Raw genomic sequence first — 9,614 nt, 5'->3', positions numbered from 1 at the left:
GATCCAGAAGAGGTGTCAACACATGCTTTTGATAATGATTTATCTGATTGCCCAGTGTATATTCGTCTGTCGCCAATATTGATGAATGGAAATGGAGGCTTAGCTGTCTAATACGGCTAGACAAATCACAGCATGTTGAATATTCCAAATATAAAAAACATCACTTGTAATGTAGAAACCAAACCGATATAGAGCACATATACTTCTCTGCTGGAATAATCTATGCTGTTTTATAAGTCCAGCATTCAAATACAGCGCACAATACTCCACATGAATTCTTAAATAATGCCAAATTGCTGCAACTTTAAAGAATATAAACAGTCTCCATGACTGATCAAATAAAGATACAAGCAATGTTTTCTAAATGGCCAACAATGAATATTTACAGCATCAAAATTAGCTTAAGTAGGTTTGTATCAAACCTTGTCTCTGCCCATCAACCAACGCACCTTTGAGTGCTTTCGACCCTCTAAATTCTCAATGTACCAAGGGATGCACAGCAATCGGTTTTTACTTTTCACCGACTGTCTGCCTTGCTACATATAGCGGTGTGTATAGTGATATTATCTGCAGTCCCTGCTTCTGGACAGTCTAGAAAACTTGCGGCTTTGGTGGAAAGGCAACAACGAAGAAATCCCCAAGCGTGATATTACAATTGCAGATGAATGAAACTGCTTGGATCTCAAGCCCGTAGGGAGCAGCAACGCTAGATTCACGTAAACATCTCTGACTGCAACCCATCAACCGAGTTTCAAGACACACAACGCACTGTCATTGCAGCATACCATTTAGACGTAGACCTCTAAGCACACGGTCTCACAATCATTATAATGCAGCGAACACACAATTATTTCAATGCAACGAACATTCCAAATTCTAGCAGAGGGACAAACCTTCACAGTATTAAATGCTCGACCAATACAATGTAGTCAACTTGTAAATAACTTACTGCTTCAACACATTCATGCATTTCACAATAATCTTGAATTCCAAATTTCAAAGGCTCGAACAATGTGTGCAGACTTGATGTATTTTTACAAAGGAAACGAATAGATTCTAGGGACATAGAGAACGTTCAAATTCCAGGATAACGTTTAGAAACTCGATGTTGGCGCCGTGGTCCTCAAAAGCATCGAAGTGTGCCGAAGGCGGCGCTGAGAGACGAGGGACCCTCTCTGATGATGCTCAACCTTGGCAATCTAGAGCGTCTGGATGTGCTGCGTTCTACGTTTATCCCGAAGGGCATGAAGCCCTACGATCGCCAAATCCTGCTTGACAGCGGCGCCACTTTGGTTGCCAAGATTTTTGTGGTAGCCGGCTCTGAAGTTGATAATCCATCTCTTATTGACAGCGTTCTGAGAAACGGGCCGGCGCGTTATACTTATGAAAATGAAAGGGAAGCGTTTCTGCTCATCAGTTACTCTCAATTGCTTGATTCCAAGGTGCACAATTTTCTTTCGTTATATGAAACAGTGACTCCCATTGTTATTTCGTAGTGAAGCGGGAACTGTTTCTTGCACGGACATCATCATCATAGCAGCAAGGGATGCCGTCGTTCTGACTGGTGGACCTTCGTGGGAAGTGTTTCTGGGCAGAAAAGACAGCCTGACTGCCAGCCTTGAGGATTCGGATGAGATAATGCCCAGTCCTCGAGCCAACGCCACAGCTCTCATCCAATTATTCAAACGCTTCGGCCTCTCTGTCAAAGATTTGGTGGCTCTCTCGGGCTCTCACACGATTGGGAAAGCGCGGTGCTTTTCCATAGTCCACAGGCTTTATAACCAGAGCGGTACAGGCCAGGCCGACCCTACCATCGAGCTAACATACAAGGAGTATCTTGATAAACTCGTCCTCTGATTTCTAGTTCCATAGTTAATTTCTAGCAAAATAATATCATCCCATGAATAATATCTACATTCATCATAATCTAGCCAACAAGAATAAAAATGAAAGAGCGTTACGTCAATAAAGACTGTCAAAATGCCAGGAGTGCTGGTCACGGAGTAGCACGCAGGATAGTGTGTTACATAGAATAATGCAGAGCATCAAACCACTGTAATTTCAGGAGCAAGGGTATAACTGATTTGAGCGCACAGTCACCACAGTGAGCGTTGAGAAGTCAAATAATCAAGAGAGGCGTTAGAACAGTTATCGCAGAGCAACCAACGAAACCGATGGGAGAGGGACAGACTGAGAATGGCAGAAAACGCATAGATGATAAGCGCAGAGAATTGTCAGACAGTAGAGGTGCAGGTGTAATGACGCTCTGTCTTCAGAAGAACAGGCAGGCACAATTAATGGAGCGTTACAGGTAATGAAGACTAGGCCAGCACTATTCACGGGAGCACAGAATTATGGGCAGAGGTGCTGACATGCACATAACAGGCCACAGAAAAACAAGTGGCTCTGATACCATGTTAAACTCACATGGACAGCGAGACAGATGGAAAGATAAATCATTGAGTACAATTTTTATTAACAATAGATGTACATTTATAGTACAATAGGTGACTCTTGGGATTCAGATCCCAAGGTCTCTTGGACTGCTTTGTCCATTCAACTTCCACGCTAACCCTTTAGGATTAGGTGTCCAACAGTGACATTAAAAGGATCCTTCATCTCTCCAAGCAGTATAGAGTGGGTGACTGGTATTTATACCAGAATTATACAGAAATCAGGATGTATGGGTGTGAAATTTCCCCTTTCAAGTTACCAAAATATGTTCCAATGAGTGTGTTTGCATTGGAATACTATAGGCAGATGATAAACTCAGACCTGGTCCATTTTACTAAAGCCAAAAATAAAGCTCAAATCATAATCAAACATCAATTAGGCCCTTTCAACTGCAACACTAGAGAAGCAGGGAAAGAAGCAGAGAGAATTCTGGAAGATTATCTTAAATTACACAAAAGTTTTGGTTCGGTTCCATATGACCCTCATAGCTTTATCTGTGATAAAAGGATGAAGAATAGGCTGTCACCATATTGGCACCACAGAATCCTAGATATTGAACAATTTTCAAACATGGATGAATGGAGGGAAGGGACCTTAGTAGAAACTGATAGTGAGTAGGTTAACATAGAAAATGTAATGAAAGATATTGAAAAGACTCTTGACCTAGATTCTTTTGGACAGGTACATTTTGAGACTTTTTAGAAGTTAGCATCATGGATAAGTGCCTCAACGGCTGGGACCTCTCAAAAGCACTCACAACAGACCAATACACCACTTACAGGGACTTCTAAAGGTAAAGAAACAAAGACAAGCACTCAAGCTAGAGAACGGTCGGTAATGTCTAAGCAGCCTGAAACTTCCAAGGAGCTATCCCACATACACACTCCTCCAACTCAAGTCAATGTGGGAGAACCCCCAATACTGCAGACTCCTCTGAATGAGGAAAAGAACAAAAAAAGAGATAGGGAAGTAGCTACCCCTGCCAGTGGACCCTCAGAACAGCCTGGTGCTAAGAGGCACAGGCTAAATCCTCTTTTAGAAGAAGATTTTTTCGAAGAGACTACTGATAGTCAAAGAAAAGAAGGTGTAGATAGTCATCAAACTTTTCCAGTAGGTGGGACACCTTCTAGCTCATAGAGACAGGAGCTGGAAAGACAACAAAGTGCTAAAGTATCATCTTTCAGGCCCCCAGGAAAAGACAATCTAGATATCAAAAATAAGTTTAAAGAAATAAAAGCCAGAAATGAGCCATTGAGGATCCAGGCCTACAATTAGTATTTGAAAATGGCTCCCACTAATCAAAATAGGTTAATGTCAACCTATGACATCAAAGAAGGTAAAATTTTAATGAGTTTTTTAAACCTAAAGTGCAATAGCCTCAATCAGCTGCAGATTACTTCAAAACTGATTTTGAGGTCATGGCAAAGGACATTCATCCCTTGGATCATATTGAGTTACACAAACAGATAGAGGAGATGGTCTATTCTACATTGACTGGTAAGGCCATGATGGCCCAAAGACTAGAAAATTCTTTGAATAATACAACTACCCAACTATAGCTGGAGAAAGCCTCCTCACAGGCTAAAGACAACAGAATTAAATCCTTAGAAGAATTGATCATTGGATTGGGCCATGATCCAAAAGATGTGAGGGTTGCAAAAGCCTTAATTAAAAAGAAATATGAAGACATAGCTGCCTTAAGAAAGCAGCTAAAGTTGCCTCCTTCAAGGCATCCACAAACTACTGAGATCATACAACAAAGGTCTGAAGAAGAGCTTATGGAATTAGTCCTCAAGCTTAATGAATAGCTGAAGGAGACTAAACAAGAACTAGAAAAATCATTGAAGGACAAGAAGGGAGAGTCGACCTCTCAGCCTCCCAATGTGATTCCAGTAGTTTCCACTGCAGTCCCCTCAACACTCGGAACAGCTCTGGCACCAAATATCCCAGTGGTCACAGGAGAAGCAATAGCAAGAACAACAACAGCAAGAACAACACAAGTAGGGATTTCAGGTCTAAGAATAGAAGAATTGATAAATTCAATGGAGGAGTTGAAGCTCCATGTTTTAGAGTTACAAAAGGTAAAAGAACAATTTGTTACCTTAGAACAAAAATATGATCTTTCAAAGATAAATTTTGCAGAATAGGTGAGGGAGAACAAAGGGTTAGAACAAAAGGTGAAATCATTAGAAAAAAACCTCACATTTGATAAACCCTTAGCAAATATTAGGAAGATTCTTTGGACCTACATCACACAATCAATAAATGATGTTTGGCCATCCATACAAATAATTTTTTAGTAGATTGATTTGGTAAAGCTAGCTCTTGAAGAAGTCCAGAGAACTAAGGAAGAATTAGGAAGGATGCCTGAGGAAGCTACCAGACTAATAAATTTTTTGAATACCAAGAATAAGTACCAGCTTGAAGAACTGGGCATTCAAGATAGAACAAGAACTATTCTAGAAATCAAGAAGGTATTAACTAAAAGGTCTCTAATTCAGAATTTGGAAAGAAGATACCTAAACATGCAAGAGGAAATTGATGATTTTATGCAGAAATTTGGCATATTGCAGAGTAAAGGACTTCCCAGTCCTTTAGTTATCAATGAAAAATTGATGACACAGATAGACTATGTTGACAAGTTGGCTAAGTATGTAGACAACCAGGTCAACTCATCTGGTAGTGCAGCTGCACCAAAGGCATTACCTATAGGCAGAGTTCTTTTCGACAGTCTAGAGAACCTATTCTATGTGGAGCATGAAATAAAACATATGTTCCCAGTTCAGCCTAATTTTTTCAAATACACCAAGGCTTATGAGATCCTTAGAAAACTTCAAAGGACTAGAATACCACAAGGAAAATGGTGGACAGATATGACAGAAATTTTTTGATTTACCCTTGGTAAAAAGGTAAATTTCCATTTTTTACCATAATCAATGATGTTAACAGAAGGTAAACAAGGATCAAACAGGTAAACAAGGATCAGAACAGGTAAAGAGTATCAGAGCAGGTAAAAGAGTACTAGTAAGAAGATGAAAAGCAGAGCAGCCAGAACAAAATTACAAAGAAGACAACAAGATGCCAAATCATAGGGTCTGCCTCCAACACATTCACAAGAATAGGGATATCAAGCCATTAGTTTGCCTCTATCTTCTATCTACAAGACCATCTATCTCTATTTTCATGTAACATATACTTAATCATCCTATAATATATCTCTCTTTGTTATGAGATATTTTATTGTAAGTTTTTGTATAAATACTCCCTCATTCAGAGTATTGAGGGTGGATTCTTAGACATTGTTGTAAAACTGATTACTTTGGAATAAAGTGATGTTGGAAAAATCTTGTATGGTTGGTTGGATGAAGAATTAATACAAAGGACTTTTCACAGGATTCATGTGTCAAACATTGGACAAATAAGTATTTTATATATCAAGTGTTATTGTTTTCTTTTTTATTATATCAATTGTGTTTCATATCTAAATATTGAAACGAAAAAGAATAATTCATAAAGTGCTTAAGTGCAATCTATCTTCAATCATTTTTATTCTAAATTTTTTCTTCTAAACTAGCATAAGCAGTGAATTCTTAATTGCTCATGTTTCCTAGTTTACTCATCTTGATCATTTAGTAAAAAATCCTTAATTGCTTTTTATTGGTGATCATCCAAGTTCCCTCTCTTAAAACATGTTGAAGGATTCTTAATTTCCCTTCATCCCTTTTAAGTCCATTCCATCTTTTCAAGTCTCTATTTTCTCCTTGTTTAGCTATCTTGCCCTGTGAAGCCATTCTTTGTTGAAAAACCAAATCCAGTTGAGCCATCTTCTTTGACTCCATCAGCCCAATGGCCTAAAATATTCAGTCCTACCCCTCTGCTACTGTATTTCACCATCAAATACAATCAAAACCCCAAAAGCCTTCATAACTAGCCTAATATCTTCCAAAACAAACCTAAACCTTAAAGAGAGAGCCCTCTCTAGATACAGATTGGCTAGATTCGGTACCTAAAGTTGGTTTGTGGTTACCTCAGACCCCTTCCCTCTTCTTACAACTTCTCGGAAAATCTGAGTGATAACATAGTGGCGACTCCGCTGGGGAACAAAAATTTTGTTTGTTTGTGATTATTGTTTGCTTTATAAACTACAGACGGAGCTTGAAGTTAGCCAGGTAGCCTTTGAACTGCTCTTGCTCTGCAAGTGCATACTAGATGAATGTTGCTTCAGTCAATCTCTGTTTTGTTTATGAACTGAATATTTGGTTTCCAAAAATTTGACCAGTTCCTCATGTCAAATAAATCTTTAACAAAGTTTGAATCCTATATCTAAAGCCTCTTAAAGAAAACCATAGAAGTTGTTTGTTAATACCAATTAAGAGAAACCAAAAACACAACCTAAAAATCTGGCTTCAAAAAGGACTTGTTACACCAGAGCTAATCCTGATCCCAATCCACCACAAGTGTTTGAAAATCCTAATCTGATCCCTAGAATTCTTAGGAGACAACAAAGTCAAGAAAGTTCTATCAGTTCTAGGCCCACTTACAGATCAACATCCTGTCCTATTAGGTGGATTTATCCTGAAGACGAACCCTTTGATGAAAATTTTGAAACCTCTCTGTTTGGGACATCTTCTGATTCTAAATTAATTGACCTAATCCCAGACCCATTGTTCATTGAAGAATTACAGCTTGAAGTTATCAATTCATCTATTGATAGACATTTGCAGAACTCAATACAATCCGATCTTACCTCTGAAGGAACACCCGATCTCTGTGTAATTACTACTACCTCTGCAAGTTCATCACCATTTCCTCATACATCTCAACCTCAAATCACCCCTTCTACCCCTCCATCTACCACTCAAACACCTGTTGTTATCCCAACCCCAGCTGTTGTTTCATCATTATCTGCTGCAATGGCAAACATATATGCTCCCTTGGTATTACCAGCCAATTTAGGTGCCATGCCCCAAGACTACCAAAGTAAAATCACCCCATTTGATGGTACTGGTACCTACACTGCCCAACAACATACCAAAAGGATGACCGATTAGTTTGAAATATATGAAATAGATGCTAATGAAGTATGAATGAGAATATTTGTTCAAAGTCTGACTAGGGAAGTCAGAACCTAGTTTAGAGCACTAGTTGCAAATAGTATAGGCAGCCTATAAACTATCTATAGAAAATTCTTAAATTGATGAGAGAAAAAGAAAGATCCTCTTCAAATCTTATCAAAATATAAAAACCTAAAGAGAGGAACACAAGAAACTGTGCAGGATTACTGCACTAGGTTCAACAATGTCTATAATGTCGTCCCTCAAAACCTCATACCTCCTCCTGATTTATCTTTAATCAAATTCCCTGATGGATTTGATTCTGACATGGCCTTCTAGCCTAGAGAAAGAGCTCCTCACACTTTAGAAGACATGAAAAGCATAGCTGTCAATGTTGAAGCCAGCCCGATGTCTAAAAGAGCCAAGGTTAGAAGTGAAAGGAGAATACCATTGAAAGAAGAATCCTCACCCTTTGAACAGAAATTAGATGCTATTATCAAAGGAGTGGATAGGGTAGGGTATAGGGTGGAAACAATTGAAAGGAAAGCTCCTTCAGATGGTCAACCAACCAATACAGGGAGAAATCCCGATTTCAGAAAAAATCAAAACCAGAACACTAGGAAAACTAGTCCAGACCAAAACATTAGGCCCCCATTCCAGGAGAATTATGCAAAAGCCTTAAATTCTGATGAACCAGTAGAGGAACTCAAATAAATTTAATGGGACCCAATAATGAACAACAAGTTTTCCTAACCCAAGAGGATCAAGAGGCTCATATTCTCAAACAATTTCAAACTCAGTCAGGTGAATCATTTGACTTGAGGGAGAGATATGACACCGCCATCTATGTAGTCAATAAGAAATATAACTTGAGGAGTAGAAGAATTGATGTTCCTGAAGCCAACAAATAGAAAATTGCAAAATAGCCCATGAAAGGTAAGACAATCACTACACCTATACATATTCCTTCTAGATTAGACCTTAATCCTTCTAATCCAATAATTGAAGATGTCTCCAAGAATCAAACTAATAACAAACAACCCTCCACTTCTCCTCCTCCCAAATGAAATGTGGAAGAACCTCCAAAAGTTGATTTAGAAGAGACTTCAACTCATAACCCCACTCCTGAGAAGGAGAAAAAATATAGAAAACAAAGCTAAAACTTAAAGAGAGAGCCCTCTCTGGATACATCTTGGCTAGATTTTGTACCTAAAAGTTGGTTTTTGGTTACCTTGGACCCCTTTCCCTCTTCTTACAACTTCTGGGAAAATCTGAGTGATAACACCCTATTAAATTATTAGATTTGTGTTCTAGCTAATGACGTTCATATGTGCTAGAGGTTTATATAATTAGATGATGTTAGTGAATTTGAATGTGTATTTTATATGATGTTTATGTTTGTTAGACTACTAGCATCATGATGTCTATTTTTATGAAATGGTAGATATTTATTATAGATTATATATTGGTGAACTTATATCAAAATTTTATATATGAGATTATAATTAAAAAACACTTACTTTAAATAAAAAATGCAAATATATTTTTATACATTACAAAATTTAATATGGTTGAAACTATAATTGTACATTTACCATACATATTTTCCTATTGTATAGATAGTTCACACATATTCATTTTAGCTAAATCCTTTTCCAAAAAACAATCACATATGAATAAATGTTATTTTTTGTTTTACTCTTTTCTCTTTTTGAATAGACTCTTATACGCTAAAAGTTGTTATTATAAAAAAGTTACAATCTCCAATCATAAGAATTCTATTGGATTTAAAATTTTATGGATGCAAATCTTCTTATATTTGTATTTTTTGTCATTATTCTGTAAGTTGATTGCTATCAGATTTTTAAATTACTTCATTAATTGTGGTTTTAGTCAACATTGGGGCATAATTTAAAAATTTCCAAAAGCAATGATAAAATTATGTAAACTAACAAACAAATAAGTTGAAGACCAAATTATCACAAAATCTAAATTAAACTTATCACAAAATTAGAATTAAACAAATATGTTAAAATTGTAATTTTTAAATTATAAATTACACAATTGAAAATACTTAGTATTAAGTGTAAAAACATTTCCACTGAA

The 9,614-nt window shown here is 37.4% G+C and overlaps 1 pseudogene; it reads left to right on the top strand.

Annotated features, from left to right (window-relative positions):
* The first annotated feature begins 1,181 nt into the window (after positions 1 to 1,181).
* Positions 1,182 to 1,857, top strand: LOC149207810 (peroxidase 17 pseudogene; annotated as a pseudogene).
* Positions 1,858 to 9,614: the final 7,757 nt, after the last annotated feature.

The sequence above is a fragment of the Pinus tabuliformis genome, chromosome 1_2, assembly GCF_031772625.1.
Source record: "Pinus tabuliformis cultivar Carrire ecotype Pingquan chromosome 1_2, CPIR1, whole genome shotgun sequence".
Classification (NCBI taxonomy): Eukaryota; Viridiplantae; Streptophyta; class Pinopsida; order Pinales; family Pinaceae; genus Pinus; species Pinus tabuliformis.
The sequence above is the reverse complement of the archived record's forward strand: the minus strand, read 5'-3'. Positions and strand labels throughout refer to the sequence as shown.